We start from the raw sequence: 12,524 nt of genomic DNA, 5'->3' as shown, positions 1-12,524 counted from the left end.
ATTCGGAATCCACAAACTCTGTCTTTGGATAAATTATAGTTTTCATGAAAGCATTGGTTTCTTTATCCATAAACTTGGGACCCTATTACTAGATTCACAAACTTTTTCATCCATACTTGTTTATGGAGCCTCTATTATGTATGTACCTGGCACTGCATACATCTTTGGAGATTCAGGAACAAAAACAATAAAAAGAAGTTAGATTGCATCTTCTAACTAATTTTATTATTATATTCAACGTGTCTGCTAAAGTCAACTGCCCTTTGAGATTTAAATTAAGTAAACTCCAACCTCCTATTTTGCATTCATGGAATAAATTCAACATCCCTCGTTAGTATCATCAGAAGTTTTTGGTGGGAAGATACTTTTGTGCTCTTCACTCATAGCTCTGAATTCTTGCTTTCTCTCCAAGAACACAGGTTTAGGATCGCCTCTCTGACTGATAATATTCTCTGTACTACACACATTTTTAGCCATCAGTCTTGCAAAATCCCACCAGTACAAGGCCATGAGTTGAATGTATAGTTACCTGTGACTTGAGGATGATACATACAGCTTACATTACAAATTATTTAAAAATTTAAATATTTGTTTTATTCATGAGCAATCCTGTGGCTATAGCCCCCACTAGAACTATCAGACAGACATGGTACTCCTCAGGGCCTGCCTCCTACCCTATCCCTGAGTGGCTCACTCTCCTTTCCAAGTACCTGAGACTTTACCTGTAAACCCACAGTGATCATTGAGTACTGTACAGGTCGATCCTCTCTATTCCAAGCATCCACAATCCAAAGCACCCACATGCTGAAACTGAGTGCTGATAACATGCCCTAAGTAGAAAATCCCACACCATGAGACTTTGCTTCCTCTGTCAAAATGATTAAAGATAGCGTATAGAATTACCTTCTGGCTCTGTGGGTAAAATATACAGGAACAAATGAATTTCAGATTTAAACTGAGGTCCCCTCCTCTAGATGACTCATTAGATATATGCAAATATTCCAAAACCTGAAACCTGACTCTCTTCTGGTCCCAAGCATTTTAGATAAAGAATACTCTATGTACATCACAAATGTATATCCATTTCGGGTACAGGAACTCTGCAGTTGTGACCAAAACAATGTTTCTCCCCCTCCCCATTGTATTGCTTTTGGTGTGTGGCTCTCCAGACAATTGAGTTAGCTTTGTTTAATTCCACACTGCTGGCAGCTTTCCTCACAACTGGCATTGACTACTTTGACAAACATAGGTCAGCAGGAGTATCCCCAGGACAAAAGAAACCCAATGCCACGTGCGTGATTCTGTGCTGTCCCTGTTTTACCTCCGTGCTTGCCCCATCAATAGTGTCTGAAGTCGACGGAGTGTAAAACACATAAACTAACAGGGACAGAGAGGGTGGCCACAGGAGCAGACAGGTCACTTCTCAATAGCCATTGAATTTGAATTCCTAAAGAGGCCCTTAAGTAAATGAGAGTCCTTGGTAGCACTTGATGCTCTCAGATGTGGCCCAAAGAGGCCCAGTTCCAAATCACAAATGCTACTTAGAAAGGCTAGGAGAAATCTGTCACTTATTCCTGACTGCCTTTGGAAAGATTTTTGATTAGGCTCTGGTTTAAGGATAAGTCCTAATACCCAATCAGCAAGCTTTTACCAGGCACAGCACATGGGATAAATGTGAAATGACAGCGTGTGCCCTCCGGAAATTACAGAGATAAGTACAGCCTCATATTATGCTGGGCCTGCAAGGCCACGGAGAGCTTTTGGAAACAGACACCTTCCCCCCAGCAGCTCAGAGTGTTTTATCAGCACTTTACTAATGTGGTTTCCAATGAAGGTCAGAAAGTTAAACTTATCACCCAGTAGCTGGGGTTGATAGTTCATATCTTGATCTTATCACTGGGCCTCTTTTTCCCATTCCAATTGCTTTTTGAGGGCTTAGAACTGCTCGCTTGGGGGAAATATTTGCTGTGAGCAGGAAGCCTAAGTAAAAATAAAAATCAAGTTGAATAAGGTAGAAACAAAATGTTCAAAACAATATCTCGGTTTGCTCCCCAGATGTGGATTTTGACCCATCCATTTCTGTCAAAATGATGTGACCCAATAACAAAGTTGTTCCTTTTGCTTTTGTCTTTGGTTTCCCCATTCTCGGACATCAAAGGGAAACCTGTTTTGAAGACCTATCTCTTGAAGTCCTTCCCTTTCACTTTTGTCAGTTTCCATTCAAATTTAATTTGGACAGCATCACCATAGGTTTTTAAAGGACTGGGCTTGAAACAGAATACTGAAAATGGTCATGCAACTTGATATCCATTAGCCAGATCACCCAGTATATCCTCAAATGCCCAAACTTATGAACACCCATAGTGACATTTCCTCAGTTTCCCCATGTTAAAGCAGGGTTTCTCAGCAGCAGTGAGAATTAGCCAGGCTAATCCTTCTTCATGGCGTTCAACCTGTGCATTGTAGGAAGTACAGCAGCATTATTGGCCTCTCCCACACTAGAAGCCTGCAGCACCCCACCTACCTGACAGCCAAAATGTGTTCTTTAGACATGGCCAAATGTCCCCAGAGGAGCAATGTGTCCCCTTGTTCCAGTGGAGAACCCTAAAGTTCAGTGAAGTCAGTATGTCCTTTGGTAGGTGAGAATAAAAGGAAGTTGTGTGGAAAGGATAATCAAGAAATCTGCAAATCATGACTGCTGAGAGGTATGCAGTGTTCACGCACAAACTGATTTACCCTGACTCAAAATTCATAGGGTGAGTTTGGTGCTAGAGAAAGCTTCATTTCACAAAGATTCTGAAACAGCGAGATAGGAAATCCTAAACTGACAAAGGGCGCAAGTCTCCGGAAGTCCCCATGCCTAAGGTTCTGAAGTTATTTTGCCTCATTTCCTTTTTCCATGTTGAAACATGGGTTGTTGATTTTGTTTTGTTTTAGGCACTGGGGATTGAACCCAGGGACACTTTACCACCGAGCCATATCCCTGGTCATTTTGATTTCTTATATTGTGAGTTGTTGAGGGCCTCACTAAGTTGCTGAGGCTGGTCTCAAACTTGCAAAACTCCTATCTCAGGCTCCCGAGTTGCTCGGATGACAGGCATGCATCACTGCATCCAGCTAACAATGTGGGCTGTAAGAACACTGCCTGATGCTAGGAACATACTCAAAAAATACTAAAGGGAAGAAGACAGGCAGCTTTCAAGAACAGCCTCAGGATCCACTGGCCAGGTTGGCACAGGCCAACCCTCAGTGGTTTTTCTTGTTGTTGTTTTGTTTTTTTTAATGCCAGTATTAAGCACAATCCTGGCGAGTTGTTGTGTTGTTCTGTGCCTCAACTTCCTGGTTTGTGGGACAGACATATTAACAGTGCACAATCCACGTGCTTGTAGTGAGAGTTAAAGTACTATGTAACCCTACTGGAGTACCTGGTAGATGTGTTGTGTTATGGTATATCTATCTGGGACGTCAGATGCTCAATTAAAATTAGCTAATGTGATTATTGCTGCCATCATCGATATCATGTTACTGAGTGAAATTGATTTATTTTGGTTCTCAGATGCAGAATTGAATGAATCCTATTCTTCTGTTTGTGGTACTTCATTGATCTGGTCAAACCTTTGGTCTTATCCTAAGGGTCAGATGACCACTTCCATTCCTCACTTCTATCACCCTTGCCCTCACCAGAAAACTTTGTTTTAATGCAGTGACTGGTTATTTGTTTTGTATGTGATCTTGCAAAATGCATGTTGTTTTCATGTGCATGTCTTTCATTGAAATACATGAAATTATGCTGTGCGTGATGTCTTCCTAATCTCTTCACTGCATGCTCGCACACTTTCATAGGCACATGACATTTGATGACGTGCATCAGCATGACTTACCCTTGTATTCTCCAGTGAAAAGCACCTAATGGCCTCCAGTTTTCCACAAATAGAATGGTCATGAATTTCCTCATTTGTTAGCTCCTAACGTATGTGGGAGGATGTGTTTGGGATCTATATTCTTCTCACATACCTCTCAAAAGGAAGGTAACATGGGAAAGCACCCCAAGTTTTGTTCTTGCCACATCAAAATCACTGTTGCCTGTCACTTCATTCAGAGCAATAGCGTCAGCAAATCAAGCTGAGGATGATGATAAATACATCTACTGCATACATTTTTTATAAGCTGGATACTGTGCTAGATATTTTATGTCTCCAAGACCACCCTCAGGTCTGGAAACTTGCTGGGAAGATGCACAGGGTTCAATAGTCTTCTTCATGGCTACACTCGTTTTATTTAACATCCTTTTGTTTAAAGAAAAAAAAAAAAAAAAAAAGAGTAAAGGAAAAGGGAGGAGGGGTGAAGTCCAAGTCCACAGATCAGAGTCTTCTACCAGTGGAGTCACACAGAAAGCTCTTAATTCCCCCCAAAGATTTGTGATAACATGTGTGAAGTGTTGCCAAATCTGGGAAACTTGTTTTCAGTGGGACTGGTGTCTTGGGCTGTCTGTGCTTGGGATATACCAAAGTCCCAGGGATCCATAAAGAAATCAGATGTTCTCCATAAGCCCATATTGTTTGTGCCAAAAGTAGAGGAATAGAGAGCCATTCTTATCAGCTCTGGGAACAGGGGGACTTTCTCAGACTGCAAGCTCTCAAACTCCAGCCAAAGGTCACTTCATTAGTGAGGCTGTCAAAGGGTAGCAGTCAGGTCCACTGGATTAAATCTTTTCTGCACATTTTACTTTCAATATCTGTTAGTGTGCACAAAAGCAGATAACGATTTCATTTCAAAATGAGGAAACTGAGGCTTTGAGAAGTAGCTTGCCCCAGAGCACAGAGCTTGGAAGAAAAGGAGCCAGGCCCTACCCCCAAAATTCAAAGTACCTTCAAAAATTGACATCTTCTCCACGGTTAATTTAGGCTCATCCCCAGTAATTAGACATACAAAATTAGATAACTTCTCTTTCTTTGTGGACAAGAACTTGACTTATCATTTTCTTATTTCAAAAGTCATTTCTGGGAAAAGTCTTAGGCTACCACATTGACCTAAGCACAGGATGTGGCCTTGCTATAATTTGGAGCCAGGGACATTTTTTTCACAAACAGCTTAAATGATGGGTTTTTTGAACCACAGAGGGCAAAGTTAAAATTTTTGTAACTTCAAACAAATGTAAAGTTGGATTGATAGTCTTTGCTTTCTGGTTGGGAAGGAAGAACCCCTTCCTCTGTGCTCAGGACTCCACACGCATGGTCCCCATCCTAGACTCAGACGCTAGCAGTTACACGTGGAATTTTCCCAATCTCATCCACTTAGTAAGTGGTGGAGCAGAGATCTGAACCAGACACAGGCCAAAGTAAGACCTGCCCATGAGCCCTACTGTCATCCCAAATTGTTGCCCTCCTGGTGCCCCAGGGTGAAACAAATGAAGGAATCTTGTCACTGAACTGAGCAAGAGAACAAAGGTCCATGTGGGGGGTGTGCCCACCTGGAAACCCCATTCAGAACTGGCTCAGTGAGCTTTAGCATGCCCCTATCTCTTTGTGCCTCAATCCTGTTTCCAAAATGAAGGTATAAATTCCTGCCTACCACCTGTACGGTATTATTGTGGACGGCAACTATAGAAGTATTTTTAAAGATTGCTAAGGGGCTTGTATCAGTTATCACTCCCTCAGTTGCCTATGTCTTGAGGCAAAAGGTCCTTTATCAAAACTTAAAACTGAAGTTTCTGGAAGAAGGTGTATTGTTATGTGTAGCAGTGGAAACACAAGGCAGCTACCCCCTGGGCAGCCTTCAGGCTTCCTTTCCCTTCAAGCAGGCCCCTTTCTAAAAAGCACCTCCCCTGTGATTACAAGAGGACTATACCAGTTGTTGACTTGCTTTCTGTGAATGTCAAATGCCTCGGGAAAAACACAGGGTGCTTTATATGTAGCTCAAACTGAATATATTAATTCATTTTTCATGACTGTAATGAAATACCTGAGACCAAATACTTGGGAAGAAAAAAGTTTTGTTTTTTTTTTTTTTGTTTTTTGTTTTTCTCCCAGTTTTTGGAGCCTGAAAGTCCAATCAACTTAGCTATGGCTCTGGCAAGTGTCCCTCAAAAATATCACCTCAAAGTGGGTAGCTCCACAACCACAGGAGCATGAGAGGAGAGGTCACAGTCAAGAAGGAAGTCAGAGCAAGAGAGAGGGGCCGGTCTTGCAACTTCTCAGTAGGTTCTGCCTTTTGAAGGTGGTTCTACCACCACTCAGCATCACCCCATTGGAGATCAGGTGCTCAAATCATAAAACCTTGTGGGGGACACTCCAATGGGATCCAAACCATAGCTTTGAGATTCCCAGAACACAGGCTGATTGCCTTGGGTAACGTGCCTGGCTGTGTACTACTGCTGCCAAATACTAACTAGGCTCAAGCCACCTGCCACCCTCACACCTGAGATACTATTGCAATGGCAGTGTGTAAGGTGTGAGTCTCTAATGGCTAGTACCTGAAAAAGGGTGAATCTGCTAATAAGAAAGAATCAGTGGCATCTTTTCAATGTGATGTACATATAAAATAACCTTATAAAAACATCAGAGATCCAAGACAGCACTGTTCCATATGCTGACTGTTTGGTAACAGGTAAAATTGAGATGTGCTTTTCTGAACATAAAACTGAGAGGGGAGGGAAACTCCCCACAGATGCACACTGTTCATTAAACTTGCAAAGTGTAATGCCGTTCAGTGATGGAAAGGCTCCCTCCCTCTCCAACCTCATTTAAGACTTTAGTTTTCAGCACTTGTCATATTGGCCCACTTAGGGAAAGGTAACTCTATAAAGTAATTACAAAGATAGTATTTAATTAGTTTTGGTCTCATATCAAGGTATTTGCTGCCAGGCTGGCCAGCAATGGTGATGGACATTAATGAATGAAACGGTGTGATTAAAACATCTGTCACTGTCAAGCACGGTCGATTCAGGGTGGGGATTGGCTGGTCATGGGGAACATGATGATGGCCATGGAAAGCCAAATTAGCCAAACTTAATGTTTCCCTAATCATTAGACGATTGACTGACAGTGATTGGTCACAAACATGCACCCATGAGCAGTAATGAAGTTGCCACCAGAGCAGTTAGGCAGAGGTTTTTCAGGCTAATTAGCTAGACAAAAATGTTAATTTAATCAAAGAAACATGTATTCATTAAAGGTGTATAGGAGAACTGGAGGAGAAAATTGGCTCAGTCATTGAGGAGGTGAAATTATAGCTGCAAAGCAAGTCATCTCGTCTTCCAAAAGTCATTCCTCAATTTACAACATCTCTTAGCAAACAGTCTAGTTACACTTAGGCATATCACGTGGTCTTTTTTCTTCAGATCTGATTATTGTAAAAGAAAGGTTATCTGCAGAGCATGGTAAAATAAAAGCAACATGCTTATCTCATTTTATCCCCAAGAATTAATTAATTCCTTTAGAAATGTTCTTTTACTTTGATTCATGACTATCAGAATAGCAACGATCCGTGGAGGTTGTCTAAATCATGCCATTCTGTTTATAGAAAAAAAGAGGAGGCACAGAGAGTCTCTCTCGCTTGCTCAAGGCCACACAGCTTAGCACATTTTATACGTGCCTTGGACACAAAATTCCTCATGTAGTCAGCAGAGTGTAACTTGTGAATTAATTATTGGAAATGGCATTTTGCCCTTATGTCACTGTGTCGCCCACATCCCCAGATATGTTTTATAGAGACGTTTATTCTACAGATTACCATCTAGCTGTGCTTGTGATTGTGAGGAAAATTTAAAATCTACACTACAGACAAATACTGTTTGCTTATTTCTTGGCATAGATCATACATGTGAAAGCATAGGAGGTAACAGGTGCTTTTATGTGTTGGGTCTTGCTATGCATCAAGGGCTGACATTATTTTCTGTGTCTACTCTTGACTATCTCCTTGACAAGCAATGCAGAGATACAGGCATTCCCTTGCAAGTTCTGTGTCCTATGACTACCCTAGGTCATTAGAGTCCAAGTGTGCCACCATCCTGGGTTACTAACCACCTAATCTGTTAGTTATCTATTTGTCCATTCACGTATAAATTGTGCAAATACTTCTGAGGAGGGACTAGGGTGGAAACTTAAGTTGGTGGTTCATCTTAGGGCTTTGGATAATTCTCTCTAGGTTGGAGAGGGAGGAAGCTCTTTCATTATGTTAATTGATCAGGCTACCTTTTGTCCAAAATTCCTTTTGTCCTCACCTTGAGTGGAGGAAATTCTGCTCGTTTTCAGAACTCACTTTGAATATTCTTTCCTCTGGGTAGCTCTCCTTGGCTCCAAGACCAAGTGAGAACTACATCAGTTGCCTCCAGTACATAAGCTTACATTTATCATGACAATTGTCATTCATTTAGAGTAGCCTGCTAGCCAGGTGTGGCAATATGCACCTGTTGTCCCAGCTACTGGTCAGGTTGAAGTGGGAGAATCCTTTGAGCCCATGAGTTTAGGGCCAGCCTGGGCAACTTCTTTTAAAATAGAGTAACCTATCAATTACCTGCTTCTCCTTGGACCACAGCTCCTCAATGTGGTCCAGACAGCACCTGAATTGTTTGTTACAATTTGAATTGCTTATCTGTGCTCTTTATTACACCTTATTAATTTTCTTATCAATTTTCTTAGGGGATTCTTACATATCTTAAGGTTATAAAACACTCTATTGTTCTTTTAGTAAGGAGGGGCAGGGGCATGGTAAATGCTTAATGTGTACTTGATGAGGAAATGAAGGCATGAATGAATGAATTCCAATCATATAAGGCAATCTTCAAATCATATGGTAGGAACATTCCCAAAGAACATCTAACAGTTTTCATGGTATGGGGGTCCCTTTTCTCATCTCTGATTACTGTAGAAACTTAGGAATAATAACATTCCGGAAGTTCAAAGGGAGGGTCCTTGTGGATCCTTCCTCTCCATTCCTATGGTTTAGATGACCAGATGGGAGGAGACTTGCCTGAGGTCACAGAGCATGTCAATGAGTGGAGACCGACTCAGAGCAGAACCTGTATTTCCCTGTGAGTTCATCTCCTTTCTTCTGATCCCATGCTCCCTACAGTCATTGCTGGGGTTTACTCCAGGAAGTGGGTAAGCTATTCTTGCTATAGTGCCACTTTCTGTTTTTTAAAAAATTATTGTGTTAATTGATGTAAAATAATTGCATATATTTTATGGAGTATACCATGATGATTTGATGTGTGCGTGCAATGTGCAATAATCAAATAAGGATAATTAGTTTCCTTCTCCTTTAACATTTGTCTTGGAGCCTTCAAATTCCTCTCTTGTAGTTCATCATTAAACATATAATAAATAATTTTAAATGGGTCAAAATGGATGCAAATTTGGGATGTAAATAACATTCAGACCTCCTTTATAGCTAAGTAAGTCACATCTAATACTTGGAGAAATTCTTACCAAAATGGCAGGGTGATAGTGATTTCAAACTGTAAAAACAATTAGAAAGTCCAGCCTTATGGAACAAGAGCATCTGATGGCCAGGAAGGCCCTCACTGTCATTGTCCCAGTCCTTGTATCTTATATATTTTATTCATCTCCGTTCATTCATCATATTGCTGGCTATACCAAAAACTAAACATTTTCCTCTGAATGAACTTTAAAAAATATGGAATTCATCCTAAATAGTAAGATTCATGGAATAACATATTTGGTATGTCAGATTTTTTTTTCTTATAATTGTTTTAAAATGTTTTAAATGCCATCTTTGTACTTGGAAGTCATCTCATCTGCATTATGCTTTGGGGCCCAGCTTCCTCATTCATTAGTCTGGTTGATTTTGTCATCTTTCCATTTATACCCCACAGGAGTATGTTTATAAAATTTCAAAGGAAATGCCTTTATGGTCTCATTTAAATGAAAATAAAGATGCTATCCTATAGTCACATTGATTCTTCTGAAGTACTGTCTGTGGCCAAATATGGTAGATGGTCCTGCATTTTAATATCATGCCCAGAGCTATTTGGTTATTTTCGAAGAATGACAGATGGCACAAAGGTGGCTTAGGTAGGAATTAAGATTTCTTTGCATGTCTGGCCAATTTTCTGGCCTATAGAAGCAGTTTCAGTGCTATTATCAAATGATACAAACAGGGTTGCATTAGCCATCTAAACTTTACATTTTCAATGAAACAGTCCTGGTAAACACATGGAAATGGTCACTAATTCTCTAACAACAAAGAGGAGTCACAGTGTGACTGACTGCTAATGGTTTAAATCTTGGTTAATAGGGAAGATGGCAATTCCTGGAAAATCAAGAGATGGCTAATGTCATTCTCTGAAGGAGGAAGAAAATATGTATGTTCTTTTTCTTCTTTTTTTTTAACTTTTGGAAATAACCAAGTTCAAGTTTTAGACTCAACCCTTCAGACCCGTTACTAGGAGCGTTTGAATGAGCACTGAAATCACTTCCAGCTGTACATGCTCTGGGTTTGAGAGAGACTGAAGTCTCATGGATGAGTACAGGACTTGGAAGTTGCATTGAGCAGGCTGGGTTTTCAACCCTGAAATGGCTCCACACACGAAAGGGAGTTGCAAGATCTCTGTGAGAGTTTTGAATTGGGAGAGCATATTTGTCAGATTTGGGGACAGTAGGAAATCAAGCATTTTTAGAAAACCATAAATGAGTTAATGTAGTGTTCAGGACAAGCTGTGAATTGGCCTCTCCAAGGAGGTTTATAGTAATAACCCGCTGTAAAAATTGCCACTTCCTTTTCCAGCAGTCCTCGCCATATGCTCCTGCTCAGAAAGCTGCCATTTTCTGGCAGTCACTGTAGCTTAAGGACCTATTATTCTGTGTGGTGGACTTTGGCTGTGTTTCCTATGTGCTTTCAGGTGGGCAATTTGCAGCCAGGGAGGGAAGCTGTGGGAAGCTAAGATGGAAGGATCTTTTTCAAAAGGTTGTTTTCATGCGCAGCAGAGAGGAGCACATAGCTGAGGAGAGATGTTTATATTCCTAAATGATAGAAAGGAAACTTCACTTCAACTCCCACCTCTCCTGGGAATCTTTCTTTAGCTACACCGACTCATGCTGTTCGCCTGTTTATGAAACCATGGATACCTGTAATCTCTACTGCAATATTTAGTAATTAGTCATTTTCTACTATCCCTTTTCTTTTCTCCTTCCCTTCTTCACAGGGAACCCTAACTAATGGTGTGCCACTTTTTGTGTTTTAAAAATTCTTTTGTACTCTTTTTAGCAACTATCAGCCAGAGGCTAATAAGAATAGTAACTGCTGTACTAATCATTGTAATGACCATCCTAGCAACTTTTAACATGGATTGAAAGCACTTTAAGTGGCAGATGCTGCTTAAGCTTTCTAGGAAGCAAGTCTTTTCATCTTCCAACAACCGTAGGAGAGTTCCCACTATTTCATTCATTTGAGAAATTATAGGGGTGTTGAAGGCAAGAAATGTTAAGAAGAAGCTTAAATTCAAAGTGAATACTAAAACCCAAGCCATCTGTCTGCAAAGCCTCATTCCTAACCACTGGGTGCTTTTGTGATCTAGGGAAATTAAGAAAAAGCAACTAACTTTTATGTGGGAGTTGGACTGCCCTAGGGACTGTGCCAGGAACCTCTGGGGTGCAATCCCATTTAACCCTGAAGCCCAGCGAAGCAGGCGCTCTTTCCCCTGCCTTCCCCATCAGAGGAAACTGAGGTTCAGAAATGTTAGGAACTACTGGAGGTCATGGGGCTACTAAGCTGAGGAGCCTGTTTGTTTAACCGTTGCATGATGGGGCTTCAGGACGCACCTGATGTTTATCTGGTTGGTGAGCAAATATTAACGATTCCTCTTCAGGTCGACTCACTCATTTCTCAAGAGAAAACAATTCTTCCTTATTGTCTTTATTCAGCTAGGGTAGAACTTCTCAATTTTTTTTTTTTCCTTTTTTGTCCTTCTCAGTTGCCTGTGGATTGTTTTCATTTTGTTTTGCTTTGGCAGAATCACTCCCTAGCATGAAACATCAATATGGCAGATATATTTCCATGAACATTGATGCACTCTAGGTATGACTGTGCTTTATACGTGAAAGAAATACAGCATTTTAGTTAAACATAGCCAGTTTTCATCCCATTGGGGGAATTATTGCCCGCATGAGACACATGAGTATATCTTTCCGCATTCCATTTTTTAAGCCCCCTTGACATGCTCTCTTGAAAAGCAAGACAAAGTAATTTGGGTTAAAGTGACAACTCCTTGTATTGGATGCTTCCATTAATCAAGAATCCGTTATGTTTATGCCCTTTGGAATGCCTTGCCTGGTTGTATCAGATTCTTCTAGAAAAAATATGGACATCAGCAAGACTTATTTTGTCTGGGCCTTTAACTTTATCACTCAAGGCTCAGGACTCATGGGAGATCTATCCTATAGAAGTTCAGTAACTGAAGTGAAGTTTACATCACATGGAACATCACATTTACATTACATTACATTACATCACATTTTAAAGTGAGGGGTTCCGTGGTATTTGGTATATTCAAAGTGTTGTTGAAC

General features: G+C 40.7%; 1 protein-coding gene across 5 annotated transcripts in view; it reads left to right on the top strand.

Annotated features, from left to right (window-relative positions):
- Nucleotides 1-12,524, top strand: part of SGCD (sarcoglycan delta) — a 629,843-nt gene that overhangs the window by 282,252 nt on the left and 335,067 nt on the right. The gene's annotated exons all lie outside the window — the stretch shown is intronic.

This window comes from Sciurus vulgaris (genome assembly GCF_902686455.1).
Source record: "Sciurus vulgaris genome assembly, chromosome: 6".
NCBI classification, from domain to species: Eukaryota; Metazoa; Chordata; class Mammalia; order Rodentia; family Sciuridae; genus Sciurus; species Sciurus vulgaris.
Note: the sequence above shows the minus strand (reverse complement) of the source record. Positions and strands in the feature narration are given on the sequence as shown.